The sequence below is a fragment of the Vespa mandarinia genome, chromosome 16 (assembly GCF_050613455.1).
Source record: "Vespa mandarinia isolate Hongniang chromosome 16, ASM5061345v1, whole genome shotgun sequence".
Classification (NCBI taxonomy): domain Eukaryota; kingdom Metazoa; phylum Arthropoda; class Insecta; order Hymenoptera; family Vespidae; genus Vespa; species Vespa mandarinia.
Window position 1 is genome coordinate 2,742,501 of NC_140825.1, and position 17,500 is coordinate 2,760,000.

The 17,500-nt window shown below is 29.0% G+C and overlaps 1 protein-coding gene and 1 long non-coding RNA gene across 5 annotated transcripts in view; one reads left to right on the forward strand and one right to left on the reverse strand.

Moving 5' to 3' along the window:
- The window catches only part of LOC118442064 (uncharacterized), a 136,208-nt gene that overhangs the window by 77,378 nt on the left and 41,330 nt on the right, over nt 1-17,500 (reverse strand). The window lies entirely within an intron of this gene.
- The window catches only part of LOC146872495 (uncharacterized), a 143,166-nt gene that overhangs the window by 35,777 nt on the left and 89,889 nt on the right, over nt 1-17,500 (forward strand). The window contains exon 3 of one of the 3 annotated variants that reach the window (XR_014983067.1): nt 1-79. This exon is cut by the window's left edge and continues 287 nt beyond it. The exons of the other annotated variants lie outside the window; for them this stretch is intronic. This is a non-coding gene — a long non-coding RNA (uncharacterized LOC146872495). Of the gene's footprint in view, nt 80-17,500 lie in introns of those variants that run through there. 3 annotated transcript variants of the gene reach the window in all.

Genomic DNA, 17,500 nt, shown 5'->3' on the forward strand with positions numbered 1-17,500 from the left:
ATATAAAATCTCTTTTGCTTTAACTGTCGATTTAATTATTTTCATTGACGTAAATGTTATAACGCAAAACAAATTTAATATTAACAGGAATATTAACATAAATTCAATTTCTCTTTAGCAAAATTATTTTGAAAATTATTTATTTTTTTCTTTTTTTCCTTTTTTTTTTTCTTTTCTTTTTTATCGTTAAAGTCTGTCAATTTACTAAGCCTCGTAATTACATATGTATACATATGTATATGTATACATATGTACACACATACACACGCTTATTTTTGTATGTATAAGTATATATATATATGTGAATATAAGAATAAATGTATCAATGGAAATATTAATGCGAATGAAATAAGCATGATTTGAAGGTACTCGAAGTGACGTCGTTGAATAATCTCGATCATATAAAATCAGACGTTTCGATTACTAGAATTTATTTGACGACTACCCCCATCTTATTGATTCTTCGGCGTAATATAATGCAGTAAGAGGGTTAAAGTTGCCTACCCTACTTGAATTCACCGTTAGAACTTGGAAACGGAATTGAATCGTTCGTTTCCTCTTCTCCTTTCTTACTCTAGCAAATCGTCCACGACGACGACAACGACGACAACGACGACAACGACGACAACGACGACGACGACGACTACGACGAAGACTTTGAGTTTGTGCTTTTAAACTTCACGAAACTATTGTAGTATTTTCTTATGATCAACCAACTTGAAACAGACTAGCTTTTCTCGTTTCAGTATATATTACCATTCGTCTATGTTCACTTCTGATAGACGAAAAAGACTTAGGTAGTGTATAGTAATAATAGTAATAGTAGTAATAGTAATAGTAATAGTAGTAGTAGTAGTAGTAGTGATAGTGGTTGAAAAGATATTGGTGAAGTGAATCTAGCCGAAATGTAAGAAGGACAGAGGAAATTCGTTTGGAGACAAAGCCCAGCCTTGGCAAACATTAACTAGATGTTTCCTTGTACGTCGCCTACCTCGCATTTTTCACTACTCTTTACTACCAACCCCCGAGCGACCTTTCGCGTTTGTCCTCTTAATTGAGTTTTTTTTTTCTTTCTTTCTTTCTTTCTTTCTTTTTTTTTCCTTCTTCTCCTCCTTCTTCTTCTTTTTTCTGAAAAGGCTCTACATCAAGCGAGTAAAGATACGGCTGGTATACAACTGGTGCAAGCGAGATGAGAATAAGAAAGGTATGAAGAAAATTCAAGGAAAGTAAATTGTCGTACTTGTTATCTACCAACGTTCGTACAACGTTCGTTCTAGTAAAGCGCTACCTTGATAAAATGGTTAACTTCGTCTATTCGAATGATGAAAGTCTCGGCACCGGCGGCAGGTAGGGCACAAAGCTATGCGTTATTAACTTTTAATTATCTTGATTTTTTAATGGAAGAAGAAGAAGAAGAAGAAAAAAAGGAGAACAATGCATTGCGGATATCTCGTTTAACGATGTCTTTCTATTACGGTAAAAGCGACAAACAACAAATTAAAAAAAAAAAAAAAAAAAAAAAAAAGAAAAAGAAAAAAAAATACAAAATAGAGATTTCTTTTTCTCCGAGTATAGGATATATTTCGTTCGTTAAAATACCAGATATACCATATTGAAAAGTAAAATATATTGGGCCATTCGGCAAGTCCATTGTTCTTGCGATTATTAAATTGAAAATTCGTAAAGTATATAGTACATCTAATCGGACTAATAGACGACAATTGTTCTCTGTAATCCAATAAAATCTCTTCCTTTCATTTTCCTCTTGTCAAATATTATAAATTATGAATTTTCTTTGACTTCTTTTATTTTCTTTCTCTCTCCTCCGCCTCTCTCTCTCTCTCTCTCTCTCTCTCTCTCTCTCTCTATTTCCTTTTAATTCCATCAATAGGATTGATTATTTCTTCGTTCTATGACGAAAGGTAATTTTCCAATTTGGATTTCTGTGAATGAAACGCCATGGCCATTCACGTTGATGTGTGCGAAATTACGAAAGTCTGAATGTTATATCTGGATTACGAAGTTGTTTTAATATGACGTTAAAACTCTTGCGCGCACACGCTGAGAATATTACATTTTAAATTATACCGTAGTAATGATTAATGCATCGACGATGCCATGACTTTTCTGAAACAATGAAAAAGACGTGAACTGCATTATATGCAAAGATACATTAGAAAAAAAGAAAAAAAAATATATCTATCGTAAACCGATACCAGTTTATTCATTATTACACGAGTTCACAAATGAGATTAGCTTAGCTGCATATAATTTTATCTCGTAATATTTTTAATTTAAAGACGAGAGAACGATTTACAAATGCTGCGTGTACCACGAAAATGCAATTCGAAATAACCATTTGTTTTTAATCCCGAAATCAATTGAACTACTACCGGTGAAAAATCAAATTTTTGTTGGAATTATTTCTTCTAAAATTTCAACGTTATCTTTATATATATATATATATATATATATATATATATATATATAAAATAAAATAAAAAAAAAAAAAAAGAAAAAGAAAATAAAAAAAAAAATAACGTTTGAATTAAAACAAAGCAACGGATCGTTATTACTTTTCACTCGGCAGAGAAATTCTATTATTTTAATTTATTTTACTTTTTGCTGTAATAATATCTCGTTGCTGATGTTTTTCATTGGTAACTTCGGTTTTCCAAATTTCATATATTAAAGAAGATCTATCTTTCTCTCCCCTATTTTTTTTTTCTTTTTTTTTTCTGTAAGTATCCGTTGAAACAATTAAGTAACAAAAAAAAAACACACACACACACACACAAAAGAAAAAGAAAAAGGAAGACACTATGAAAGAAAAATAGAAAAGAAATACTTGGAAACTTTCACGGTTATCCCTACTTTAAAATGGCTGAAGTGAAGCCCAGAACTCTCTAGCTGGCTCTATATAATAAGTTTGATTAAGTATCAGCACTTCTAAGTACGTTCTCTGTCCGTTCGTTCGACAAAAGAACCGCCTATTAAAGCCGATGACGACGAAACGTTGCCGTTATTCCTCGTCAAACGTACTTCTCAGTGACGGTAACTCAAGATCGTCGACGTCTATCTAGAAGCTTTCTTCGCCACGTCGATTATCCTTCCTATAGTCTCTTTACCTCGTACCAACTTACGAAAAGGAATTCTTATTACCGGTCCTTTTATCATCATCGTCATTATCGAATCCGTCGCGTCGCGAGTTAACGAGAAAATCTTGCCTCTCGGCGATTCGTCAATCTGAGACGCGTAAAAAGCAATCGCGAAATCGTATTTTTTGAATTTTCTTCTTCCCCCTTGGACTTCGATATTATTAATAGAAACATAAAGAGAGGGAGAGATAGAGAGAGAGAGAGAGAAGATAATTATTAAAATTCTATTACTTACTTTTCTATATATTACGCCTTTTTCGTCTTTGATTTTAATTATTAATTAATTAAAAATTCTCCTTTAATCACTCTTTTGATATCTTTGAACCGATATATCCATGGCTTATCATTTTTATAACAATTTAAACCCATGCTATGACATTTTATTTCATTTGCATGAAATAATATTTCTATTCATTTCTTTCACAAAGTAATACTTTATACATTTCGGGGGAGAAAGGGGGGAAGGGAGAGAGAGAGAAAAAAATGAAAATAACTTCTATTTTTCAGAGAGAATTATGTTTACTTCGATTGGACACATCTCAAAAATTACTCTATTTTTCAATTTTACACGAAATGCATATAAAGTACTATAACGATTAATAATCAATTTTAACAAATATATTGATATTATTTGTATTGAAGTATATATTTTCAGATATGTTGGAATTATATATAACGAGATATTTTTATAAATATAGAAAATTATAATAATTATATAACGAAATACTTTTAAAAATTATAACTACTGTATTATACTATACTATACGACAAACCTTCAAATACGATCTAACGTTAATTAATTTTGTGAGCCAAAAAAAGAAAAGAAAAAAAAAAAAAAAACAAGAAAAAAAGAATAAATAAAACTTAAAAAGAAATTATAAAAGAGATTAGAATATTTTATCTTATATCATTTAATATTTTAATATACAAACTTAGACGTTAATTTAAAAACATTATAACCATCGTAACATATTTTCAATTTATTTCCAAAAAACGAATTCCATTTTCCTCCTTTATACGTCATTTTTATAATACAATATAACGAACAAAAATATTAAAACATGATGTTAAAATAATAAATAAATATTATTTACTTCTCTATTTATAATATAACATTTTACATCGGAAGAACGTCGAAACAAAATTAACTTCGGTTCACTTTTCACCTCGTTCCGCTCAACAAACACGATGGCACTCACTTAACAAAATTGCCATTCGGCTTGGACACGTGCAACTTCTAACGCCAATATAAAAAAAAAAGAGAGAGAGAGAGAGAAGAAAAAAAGGCCAGCTTTATGTATAATCGAATGACCCTTCAGATCGGTAAAACGCACTTCCGAATGGACGGATGCGTCCACGGCGCGTGTACCACGGAACCGATTGACCTGCGATGCGAACAATTTCCGCGGTTTCGAAAGTTTAAAAGCTCGCCAGGCCGGATTAAAACGGAGAAAGAGGGTAAACAAAATAACAGTCGAATCTCGTACGATTTACTCTCTCGCTTTAGCCTACCATCTTTCTATCTACATTCGGCCAAGTCTATTCACGGAAACATCCCAGTCGTTCTTTCTAAAAACAAATAAGTCTCTAACCATATCGGCTCGATGAACGTTTATTAGCTTCCCAAAGTATTTTATCCTTAAAGTATGTACCGTATGTACGTATGTACGTATGTATGTATGTATGTATGTATATAAAGATCGTTTAATATATATACGTAAGGTGGGCTCTGTCTCAGAATAAATAGGAAATTATTAAAGATTATTAATCTTTGGAAACATTTTTATGTTAAACATAAAAAAAAAATATATATGTATATATATATATATATATATATATTATTTATTTAAGTATATATGTTTTATTTTGACTTTGTTTTCGTGTTATAACAAATTTTGTTATAGTAAAATTTGAAATGGACGAATAAAGGAATTGAATAAAATTTGTCGAAAATTACGTGGAATATTTGAACATACGGACGGAATTTTAAGATTATTTCTTATATAATAAATGTAAATGAATGGATAAAATTTGTTGAAATTCAAATCTATCGTAACAAAGTCATATAGGAAACATTTAAATATGTGAATTATTTTTATTATTTAAATGTATTAAATAATAAAAATAAAACTTATAAAATCTTTAGGAATACCTTTTTGTTGAATATTTAATATAATTATTATATATCATTTTATTTAATACATTATTGCGAATTAAAAAATATTAAGAGCAGATTTAAATTTATGTTAGTTTATCTTCTTAATTTTTTTTTTTTTATTTTTTTACAGAGAATGATGTAAATAACGTCGATTGGATGTACCTATCCTGTAAAATGTTTTTCTAAACGGTTTCAAAAAATATTAATACATATATAATATATTTTCAAAAGCATCTCGAAATATTTCTCGAGGCGATACTCGATCATTCCATTTATCTGACATTTACTGCTTGTTAAAAAAAAAAAAAAAAAAAAAAAAAATAATAATAAAAGGAATACGAAACGAGAAAAAATAATCATCCATTCGCGAAAGATCGTTCTCGTAAATCATTGTATATTTTTTTTTTGTATTTTTTTTTGTATTTTTTTTTTTTTTTTTTTTTTTTGTCGTACTGATTTTCCTCTCACCTATGTATCCCTCTATTCGATATCTCTTTTTTAACGTTAAAAGAACCTCGGAATTGGTACGTTTGCGTTCACTAAGAGTAACGAGAAATGCACGCGACCACGCGTATGTTCAACGCGTGTCTGCACTCGACAGCTGTCACAATAACACAGTTTCGCATATAAAATACACCGATTTATTAACGAGGATGTTTGTTGTCCAGAGCACGACTCACGAAGATTCGAGGGAATGTACATACACGTGTTACGTATGTACGTATTCATGTACATATGGATGTACGTATATACGTGTACATGACATGTGTGATGCTAATCTAAATCACGAAAGTTTATGGATTAAACGTTGACTCGTGTCTAGTTTGAACTGACATAATCGAATGGATATGGATAGATTTTGCTTCGAAGATCATCGAAGAGTCCTATCACATTAATCAATATTATTTGATCTAACGTATGAAAATTATTCATATATATTTTCTAAATCATATATACTAGTTTACAAATCGATTTTTATAAATAAAAATAAACTGTATATTATTTTTCCTCAAAATATAAAATAATGAATTATCAAAGAAAACAAAATTTGTATTTCCTTATACGAACGTTCCTGTCTCTCTCTAATAATTCGAATAATGAAGAATTTTACTATATAAAAATTATAGAAATCTATATAATTATAATAATTGATAATTAAATAAAAATTACTAATATAAAAATATAAAACTCTTTCTCTCTCTTTCTCTCTCTCTCTCTCTCTCTCTCTCTCTCTCTCTCTCTCTCTCTCTCTCTCTCTCTCTCTCTCTCTAGTAGATTCTTTTAATTCTTTTGCATAATAAATAAATTTAATACTATTGTTACATATAATAATATAAATGAAGCTGAAATAAATAAAGTACAACGATTGAAATCTATTGAAGTAACGATAAAAGATTTATAATTTAATAATAAGAATATTTCGAAAGCTTCATAAATATAAATAATTTTTTAAACTCTATTTACTATATTGGAACAATATAATATAATATAAAAACAGCTGTAGGAAAATTTATTTTATTTACATATAAAAAAAAAAAAAAAGAAAAAAGAAAAAGAAAAGAAAAGAAAATTTCCAGGTATTATAACCCTTTAAAAGATGCTGGGTAAACGAGCAAATGCATAATACACCTCTACACCGTAACATGCTACTCGGCTCCAAAACTCGTTGAATATACCGATTAAAAGAGAACAATAGGCTGTCTCGTGAGAGAAAGAAAGAGAGAAGTAGTCTCTCTATTCCACCAATGAACTTTTAGACTATCCTACTACCCCACAGGATTTTACACTTTTCTCGCGTTGTAGAACGCTGTTGGAGGATTTTGCGGAGTTTGTCGCTGACACGTTTTTGTTTACGACGGAAAAATACTTCACGGAAGTCTCTCTTTGCGAAAACGTTTTAAAATAAAAAACCATAGTGGAGGACAACTACTTTCTTCTCTTCCTCTCTATCTCTCCTATCTCTTTCTTTCTTTCTTTCTTTCTTTCTTTCTTTCTTTTGCAATATCCTCTTCTATCGTATCTGCAAGGGTCAACATCGTGAAATAAATCATTGCCCCTGTCTCTCTCACAGGTTTCCATGCAAGAGAAAATTCCAAGTGAATTTATCCATGTGCCTTTACTACGATATTCTTTATCTATTAATTTTACCATTTCAATGATTTCGAAAAAACAAATAATTTCATTTATTCGATCAAGAAATAAATATTACTTTAATAATTTAATTATACATATCGTAATACGAACTTCGATGTACGATCTTTAATGATTAATTTAATTATATTAATCATCAAAATATCTCGAATATGAATGTCTAATAAGAATAAAGATATTTTCTGTTTTTTTTTTTTTCTTTTCTTTTTCTTCTAATAAATTATCTCGATTTTAATCAATTTTAATTAATTATGTATATTTAAAATTTAAATAAATATTTGTCAATTATCGGTACGTATTATCGATTATTCGCCACATACAACTTTATCACAATCTTATATGTCTATTATAAAAATACCATTTGCTTAAACGCAAAAACATGATCGGTTTTTATCGATAATGCTAGTTCCTTATTAAGCTTCAATGATTTTTATGATATTACGATAGTAAAAGGTCTTATGTTACTTGTCGGACTTTCGGACTTCGGCCGAAAACTTTGGATTTCCAATTTTACTTGCGGCTTATGATCAACCAGCAAAAGGGATTCCGTCGCTTAAGGAAAAAAAAAAAGAAAAAAGAAAAAAAAGAAAAAAACCAAAGTCAAGAATCGACTTTGTCGTTGAGAGAGAACTCGATCAATTTACTAAAGTCCTTTTTAAGGACTTTTACGATCGCTTATCCTACCTTTTACGCAAGATGCGTTTTTAAAGTTCATTTTTGTTCAAACTTAAATTGTGATATTCAAATACATACATATATATATATATATATAATAAATTGTGCCATGATCGAAAAATTTTAATTATTATTTATACGAGGACGGTGCCATTTTATCCTGAGATAAATGTAAAACTATAAATCTGTTTAATTCATGATGTACAAGGATGTCTCAACGAAAATTATCCATTAGAATTATTATAAAATCTAGTGACTTTTTTTTTCTTGTTTTTTTTTTTTTTTTCTCGAAAAATATCTATTTTGTTTTCAAGAGGAACATATAGATTATAATGTATATCGTTTGAAAGATCTTTTAATTCTCTTTACAATTGTACTATTTATTTATTTTATTTTATTTTATTTTATATTATTTTATTCTCTTTCTTTTTCTTTTTTAATTTCGAGCGAATAACTTCCGTGAACATCAGTTTCGAAGTATCAGGTTGATTTATTCTATTAAATATTCAAACTGTGTATCGCCAACCTCCGAACAGTAATAAAGTCTTTTCGTTCGTGTGATACGTCGAACATTCTGCAATATATTCGATGTATTTCCGATGAACGTGTGCCGACTGGTATCTTGGATAACGAAATTATTGGTCCATTCTTTCTATCAAATAATTTCATCGGAGAGCCTGTATAATTTGATTTATTTGAGATTTAGATTTATCCATTAATTGGATTTTTTTTTCTTTCTTTCTTTTTCTTTTTTTTTTTTTTCTATAGAGATATTTACAATCGAGAATGCTAACACAACAAACTAGCTTCATTAAAAGAAAAAAAAAAAAAAAGAAAAAAAAAAAATGAACATTTCAGTGATACATAATCAAAAAATACTGTCAAATTACATCGGACATATTCTAAAGGAAAAAAAAAAAAAAAAAGAACGATGTAACATAGAATAAAGATTTTATCACAGTGATCGGCAATAAATATATTGTATATTTAATTGAATAAAAATTATTTTTAACCTGATACTTCGATACGTATCTTTCTTCTCGCATACTATTGAAAGAAAATTATTAAAATAGCAACGTTGTAAAGACAATTCAAATATCTTTCAAAAATCATATTCCATTGAATCCCTGTCATTGATTTAAAATTTTTCAATGAGTCAATTTAAAATGAAAGAGTAGAATTTATGAAAAGAAAATCTCTCTCTCTCCCGGTAACAACAAAATTGATCTGTCTAAATATTTTTCGAAATAATCATTAGAATCCATAATAATCCTGATGAATATTTTTCTTTAATAATACTTTATAATATTTTTATTTATAATATATATAGATATACATTTACATCGTTTATTAATTAAATATATTGATAAACAATATAAAAGTTTGCATTATTTCCTTTTATCTAAAAAAAAAAAAAAAGAAAAAAAAAAAACCCACACCCACACACAAAAAAAAACCACAAAAAAGACAAAACTTTTACAATATAATATCTAATATATTTCATAAAAATACGATCATACAATTTTTCTCGGATGAATTCTCAATCGGCAATCGAGCTTTCGAAATGCTTCCAATTATTTCAATGAAGACCAAGCTTGAGACAATTTCTATTCGAGGAAGAAGGTAAAAAAAAGAAAAAGAAAGAGAGAGAGAGAGAGAGAGAGAGAGAGAGAACGAAGTGGTAAAAGAAAAAAGTACGTAAGCTCTACTGGAACGATGTATCTTTCACACAAGTAAAATTACCGGTCTCGTAGAAGTACAGTATAACGACAGTAACGAAGTCTACGCCCTAATAAATTCACCGAAGCACGAAACGAAGGATCTTCTATCTTTCTCTCCTTCCCTCTTCCCCATCTTCCACTTTCATTCTATCACTCTTTCTCTCTCTCTCTCTCTCTCTCTCTCTCTCTCTCTCTCTCTCTCTCTCTTTCTCTCTATCTCTATCTCTATCTATCTATCTATCTGTTTCTCTTTGTCTCCTTGATTTTCGTGGTCCCCATTCCTTGTAAAAGTTTGAAGGAGAACGTCGTCTCGGTATCACCGACAAACCGTACCTACTTTCTTTCGAAACAACCGAGGTTTGCTCTTCTTTACTCTTCTCCTACTTTCTCTCTTTCTCTCTCTCTCTCTCTCTCTCTCTCTCTCTCTCTCTCTCTCTTCTTCTTTCTACTAAACCCTCCTACTGTAATTACAGTAGCACTTAGCGTCAAACGACGATGCAATTCGACCAAACGGATTCACCTGTCCTATCGTAGCTCGTTGTCGTTTTTCACGAACGTATAAACCTTTCCTTTCTTCCTCCTTCCTTCCTTCCTTCCTTCCTTCCCTTCTTTCCTTACCTCCCTCCCACCATCCTTCTTTTCTTTTTCTTTCTTTTCTTCTATTTCAGATCCATCACATTTCTTTCCTATTTTTCCTTCTTTGTTACTTTCTACCAGAACAATTTCGATAGGAAAGCCCTAGAAAAGGGATCCAACCATCGTCCTTAAGATGAACAATCGTAAGATCATAGTATTCTGGTTTTTCGTAAAATTGGTGTTCGTCAAACGACACGAGAAAGTAACTCGAAGAGAAACGTGCGGCTTTTCTGTTTGAAATGATAGAGAAAGGATGGAGTAAAGATAGGAAGAAAGAAAAAGAGAAAGAAAGAAATCAAAAGACTTAGAGATCGAGAGAGAGATCGAGAGAGAGAGAGAGAGGGAGAGAGAGAGAGAGAGAAAATGTATGTGTATAACGTCTTGAAAACGCAGCATCGAAGTCAAATCCGGAATAAAAAGAAGAAAATAGGTAAAAGAGAAAATGGAGAAGCTAGAATGGATGGAAAATCGAGAAAAGGGCCAATGATAAGGGTAGAAAAGGTAACTGGACGATGGACGAGCATCCCACTTTGCTCTCTTACAGCGAGAGAAGAAAAGAAGCAGCCTTCAACGACACAAATAAATCCGGGTGCAACCGACTTTCTAAACTTCTCTACTACCTTTCTCTCGCACCACCGGACACTGACTTTTCTTCTTCCTCTTTCCTCCTCTTCTTATTCTTCTTCTTCTACTTCTACTTCTACTTCTTCTTCTTCTTCTTCTACTTCTACTTCCACGTCTTCTTCTTCTTCTTCTTATTGTTGTTAGATCGGGCAAAGCTTTGTCGAAAGAAGTGCCGAGCTAGGTATTGCGACTCGACCGTAAGATTCCCCTTTCTTTCTCTTTACAAACTTTAAAGAAACAGATCGAGAAATAGCCAAACGGTTTCGGAATTTTCTATAGTCAAACGATAAAAAGAGTAAAAGAACGTACACGATTTGTTGTTTTCTTTCAATGAATTTATAAACTAAATTCTATCGTAGATTTATTGATAATGTAAGAAAAGAAGTATAAAATAACTGATATTTTAAAAGAATATATATATATATATATATGTGGGTGTATGTGTGTGTGTGTGTGTAGAGAGATAGAACTATCGATTTATGTTAAACTCATTTTAAATGAAAAATAAAACCATAATGTTGAGATCGATTTACTACATTACAAAACAAGTATCGCATGTTATGGAGATACCACTTAAAGATATATAGATGATAGAAAGTATCTTAAAATTTTATCACCTCATTTATTTTATTCAAAATATTTTCATTCCCTTTTATATTTTCCTTTAATATATTTTTTATATAAATTATTGAATTAAATATAAATAGAATAGAGTTTATTTTAACCTATCAATTTTGAAGTTTATCAAATAAAAATTGAAATAATAAATTTTATACGTGTAATACACAAACGATTATAGATAATATATTTATCCAAGCTATTGAAAAATATGAGGAATTATTGATCATAATTGGTAAAAAAGAAAAAAAAAAAAAAATAAATAAATAAATAAATGAAAGATAAAATACAATTACAATGGAATAATCATCGAACACAACAATCGATTAAAATCGGCATTCGTTTAACCATCAATTCCACGATATTTTTAATTATATATCATGTTATCGTTATTAATTATTAAAATAATAATAATTTAATTGATTATATAAATATTAATTAAAAATGAATTTTGTTCGGTTCAATTTTAATTTTTCGAAGTAATGAAATCACATTCAGAACGTATTAGATGTTCCGTTTGAGACCACGATACCTTTTGAGATGCAGAAATCGAGTTACGTTACTTGTCAAACGTAATTGATCCTTTACCATGTGTATGTATGTATGTATGTATGTATGTATGTATGTATGTATGTATGTATGTATGTATGTATGTATATATGTATATATGTGTATAACGTACATACATAAATACATATATTCACGTTTGAACTTCCATACTCAGTAGTAGTCCAATACTTATGTTTGTTCATTCCAAATATTACGTACATGGGACTATGATGAGACATCGAGCATCTTTCCTGTACGGTAATACGATAATTTCAAGATCGTTCCCAACTAACTTCGAGATCTTATTACAACTAATTTCTCGACTTAACACAAAATATTTCGAGAAGATACGGACATATCGATCTTTTGATGAAAACTTCGTAACTATATATGTAAGTTCTATTAAGATTCTATAAAATATCAAAATGCAATTTGTCTGTATATTCATAATAGTAATAGTAAGTAATAATAATAATAATTATTATTACTTTATTAATACTTTATAATACTTTAATATAATAATAATAATAATAATTTAATAATAATTATTAATAGTAATAATAATAATTATTATTATATTAAATATAGAGTACTCACTTAATAAATAAAAAACAGAAACTCATTCAGAATTGTTTCTATTTCTTTCTATTATATTTTTTCTTGGTATATGCACAGTTAAACAATTATATAACAAAACTAGTATATTTTGTGTTAATAATTATCGATAAATAAAATGATTAATTTTTATTTATAAAAAATAAAAAAAAAAAATTAAAAAAAAAAATAAACTTTATTAAAAAGTATAATCGTACGCATTTATAAATAAATGAATCGTTTATCGTGTAAGTGATGTAACTCAATTATTTGAAAAAGAAAGAAAAATATACGATTTAAAAATTAATTCGCCTCTTTAATTTAATATAAATGAAACTTTTTTTTTTATTTATGAACACAATTTACAATTCAGATTTTATAAAATGTTCATATATGTCAAACAAAATTACAAAATCATTTGTTATAAAAGTAAGGCAAGTATACTTCCCGCAAAATCTAATTAACTATTGGCTAGCATAAGTTATGTAGTAAAACTATGCCATGTCAGACTAGTTCTACTTTATACATACGTGTGTGTGTGTATGTGTGTATGTGTGTGAGTATAAGGATAATATTGTAAAAAATTAAAAACTGTTTCTTTTTTAGAATTAGCAAATTTAGAATTAAATTTAAAATTAGAAACCTACAATGATATATAAATATCTTATGTTTTCTCAGAAAAACAAAAATAAAAAAATTTTACAATTGTTTATCTCGAAAATATAAAAAATATATATTATGAATATTTTTAAACACTGTCATATAACAATTCAAAGTGATAAAATAAATATAAACTCATAAAGTAATAAAACATAATAAAGATAATGTAATCAAACGTATAATCTAATAGATATTTAAATAAAACAATAATACTATATTATCGCGTTGTTTTAAATGAATTAAACAAAAAAATAAAAAAATAATCTGTATAAAAAAAAAAAAGAAAAAAAAAAGAAAAACGTGATTCAATTTAAAAAATTAAATATAAATATTTCTTAATAACATCTTCATAATTATGAAAACAAAATCCATGTCCATTTATGGTCCACAAAAAAAAAAAAAAAAGAAAAAAGAAAAACAAATTTATTAACGTTTATTAATATATTCGTATAAATTGAGATGCAAATCATTTCGTTAACAAGATACACATGGACTTATGTTATTTTGATACTCGTAATAAACGACTGAAATTAAGATACTCGTTTGTTTATATTAAAAATGTTCCAACGTGAAATAAAAGACAAAAATGGAAAACGGATGTACCTTATACGGGGCATGAACGTTATATACCTGGCGGACGTTGACGTTTCGACGAGGGAGATAATTAACCAATAAACCGGGAACTACCAAGCGAGACGAAAAAGATCGACAAATATACATGGAAAACGTGGTTTATTTGTCCTCCCTTGTGGACTCTGTATTTGACGATGAGTCAGCACGATACAAACGATTCTTCCTGTCTCTTTCAAATATAAATTTTCGTTTATTTATATAAGACAAATATTGATGAGACGTCAAAAAAAAAAAAAAAAAAAAAAAAAAAAAAGAAAAAAAAACGATCAAAATTTTCTTATATCTTCGAAATAAATAAAAACGTAACGATGCATCATCAAATAAAACTCTTTGTAATTCAATCCTCTTCTGGTTTTTTGTTTTTTGTTTTTTTTTTTTTTTATTAATTATATCTATAAAAAAAAAAAAAAAAAAAAAAAAAAAAAAAAAAAAAAAAAAAAAAAGAAAAGAAATTATACACAAATATAATGTAAAAAAAAAAATATATATATATAGTACACAACTTATAATTATTAAACATTATTAGTAAATATATTTCAATGTATGAATTGAACTTTGTACACGTGTATATATTTACGTGATTTTTTTTGTTTTTTTTTAAGTTGTACGAATTTATCACTAAGATTAATTCAATAATAAACTTTCATATATATATATATATATATATATATATATATATATATATATATATCTTATCTACAACAATTAATTTTTCGAATTAATCATCTCATGGACTGATATATTTGTAATTTCGAAAATGTCCATAAGATCGAACGTGATTATTCATCATCATGAACAAAGCGTATATACAGTTAGACCCGCATATGACAGTGTTCTTTTGTGAATATATATATATATATATATATAGAAAGAGAATTCTGCTTCTCTCGGCCAGCTTTAACATTCCATACGCTTCATTTCTATCATCGAACTATGCTCGGAATTCATAATTCCGATAACGATTAAATAAAAGGAGGAAAAAAATTATAGCTACGATGCGCGCGTGCGTGCACGTATATATATATATATATATATATATATATATATGTAACAGATAGAGAGAGAAAGAAATAGAGAGAGAGAGAGAGAGAGAGAGAGAGAGAGAGAGAGAGAGAGAGAGAGAGAGAGAGAGAGAGAGAGAGAGAGAGAAAGAGATTGTCAAATCGATTAATTCTGGAAATATAAATGAAATTGAATCTCATCTCTTTCTCTGCTTCTTCTTCTTCTTCTTTTTTTTTTTTCATTTTTTCTTCTTTTTTTTCCTTTCCTTTCTTTTTTTTTTTTTTTTTTTAACCAACATTAAAAGAACGTCGATCCATATTCACTTGGTCATTCAACAGCAACGATAATTGGCAAATATTCAATCCTATCGGATTAACTATATAGTTAAGGGCTAGTGCCAATCGATACGTTACTCGACACTGTTCAGCCGAGGGTATTAATTAAACTGACATTTTCGATAACTACGAACAGAACGATCATCGTTACGGTCGAGTATCTGGCCATGAGGGATATATCTCGGTAGTAGATACACGTGAACGATTTGACGGATTGCGCCAACTTCGTCGCGATTAACGTCGTCCCACGAACCAGCAATTCCCAGTGATACAAGACTGCAAGATGATCGTTCTATACGGTGAGATGATCTAGAATACGTCAGTACCATATGTGATTTCCGATCTAGCACCTTTCGACGTCTCAATTTTCGACTGGATAGACAAGATAAGAGAAAGAGAGAAAGAGAGAAAAAGAGAGAGAGAGAGAAAGAGAGAAACTTTCTCTCTTCGTCTTTGATTATTCCTAATTTTTTTTCTTTTCTTTCTTTTTCTTTTCTTTTCTTTTTTTTTTATTTTTTCCTTCTTTTTTTTTTTTTTTTTTTTTTTTCTTTTTCTTCTTTTTCTTTTTTTTTTGAACTTCTAATCGAACGATACTCCAACTTGATCATATTTATTTACTTTTCAAAGAACGTATATAGGGAACACGCATACAATATCAGAGAAGCACTTAGGAAATGTTGTTAAACGTTAACGATTACTTATTACTTCAATTATTCGATGAGTGCTTCGAATGAGGTGAAAAAAAAGAGAAAGGCAAAAAAAAAAAAAAAGAAAAAAAAGAAGAAGAAGAAAAAAAAAAGAAACGAAAAGTGTAGCCGGGGAAAAAAGAGGTGAAAAAAAAAGAAAGAAAGAAAGAAAAAAAAATAAAAAAAAAAAAAAAGAAAAAAAAAGAAACAAAATAAAATATGCAGCTAGCTTTTTACTTCGAGCCTCTTTACTAGACCATATTTAATAAAATATGTAGGTATAGTAATTGAATGTTCATCGAAGCATATGTACGCGGTACGATCAAACGTAAATGACGATAGCTAATAGTTAATTGCGGATGCAAATCGAAGGGGAATATGTAAAGGTGGGGGGGGTAGGTGGTGTCGTTTTATTGGCCGGAGATTTAAAGTATGCAGTGACAAAGAGAAAGAAAGAGAGAGAGAGAGAGAGAGAGAGAGAGAGAGAGAGAGAGAGAAAAAGGGAAGTAGAGAGAAAGGTAGTGTTAAAGGTCATAGTGAAGTAGAGGTAGAGGTAGAGGTAGAGCTAGAGCTAGAGTTAGAGCTAGAGCTAGAGCTAGCTTAGAGAATCGCGTTGGCATCAATTACACTTGACACGGTGATCGATACGCTGGTAATTATACCGAGGCTAATGCAATGTCAACAAGAGCATGCTGTGATACGGAGCCGCCGCTTCGTTTTCATCTTGTGCAGCAGCACGGTTACATTCAATAGCTTTAAGCCTCTAGCAACTATTTCCTATTACCCTATCAATATATTCACACAATTGTATATATAGTACCTTAACGTCCAGCTATTATATACTGTTACAACTGATTAATCCTTACTCATCTTTAATCCTTTATTTTTTTTTTCTCTTCTGTTTCTTCTTCCTTTTTGTTTGCTTGTTTGTTTGTTCGTTTGTTCGTTTGTTTGTTTGTTCGTTTTTTTTTTTTCTAATCTATTTTATTCTTCCATCTTACTTCATCGAATTCATAATCCTTCTCTACTTAAACGTAGTACTATCATTTCATTCATATTTTCAATACTTTCATTCATTATCACGATTTAAATGAAATAAAATTGTTTCTATATATTAACATTCAATTTCTAATCTTTCGTTCATAGAGAATCTTTCAAATGTATATTTCTTTTAATCGAATGTTAGAGATAACGTTTGTAATATGATCTATCGCTTTTACAATAATTAATTTTTAATTTAATTAATTTCTTTTTTATATACGTTTTTGTATAGATATTGTATTGTCATGTAATATCAAAA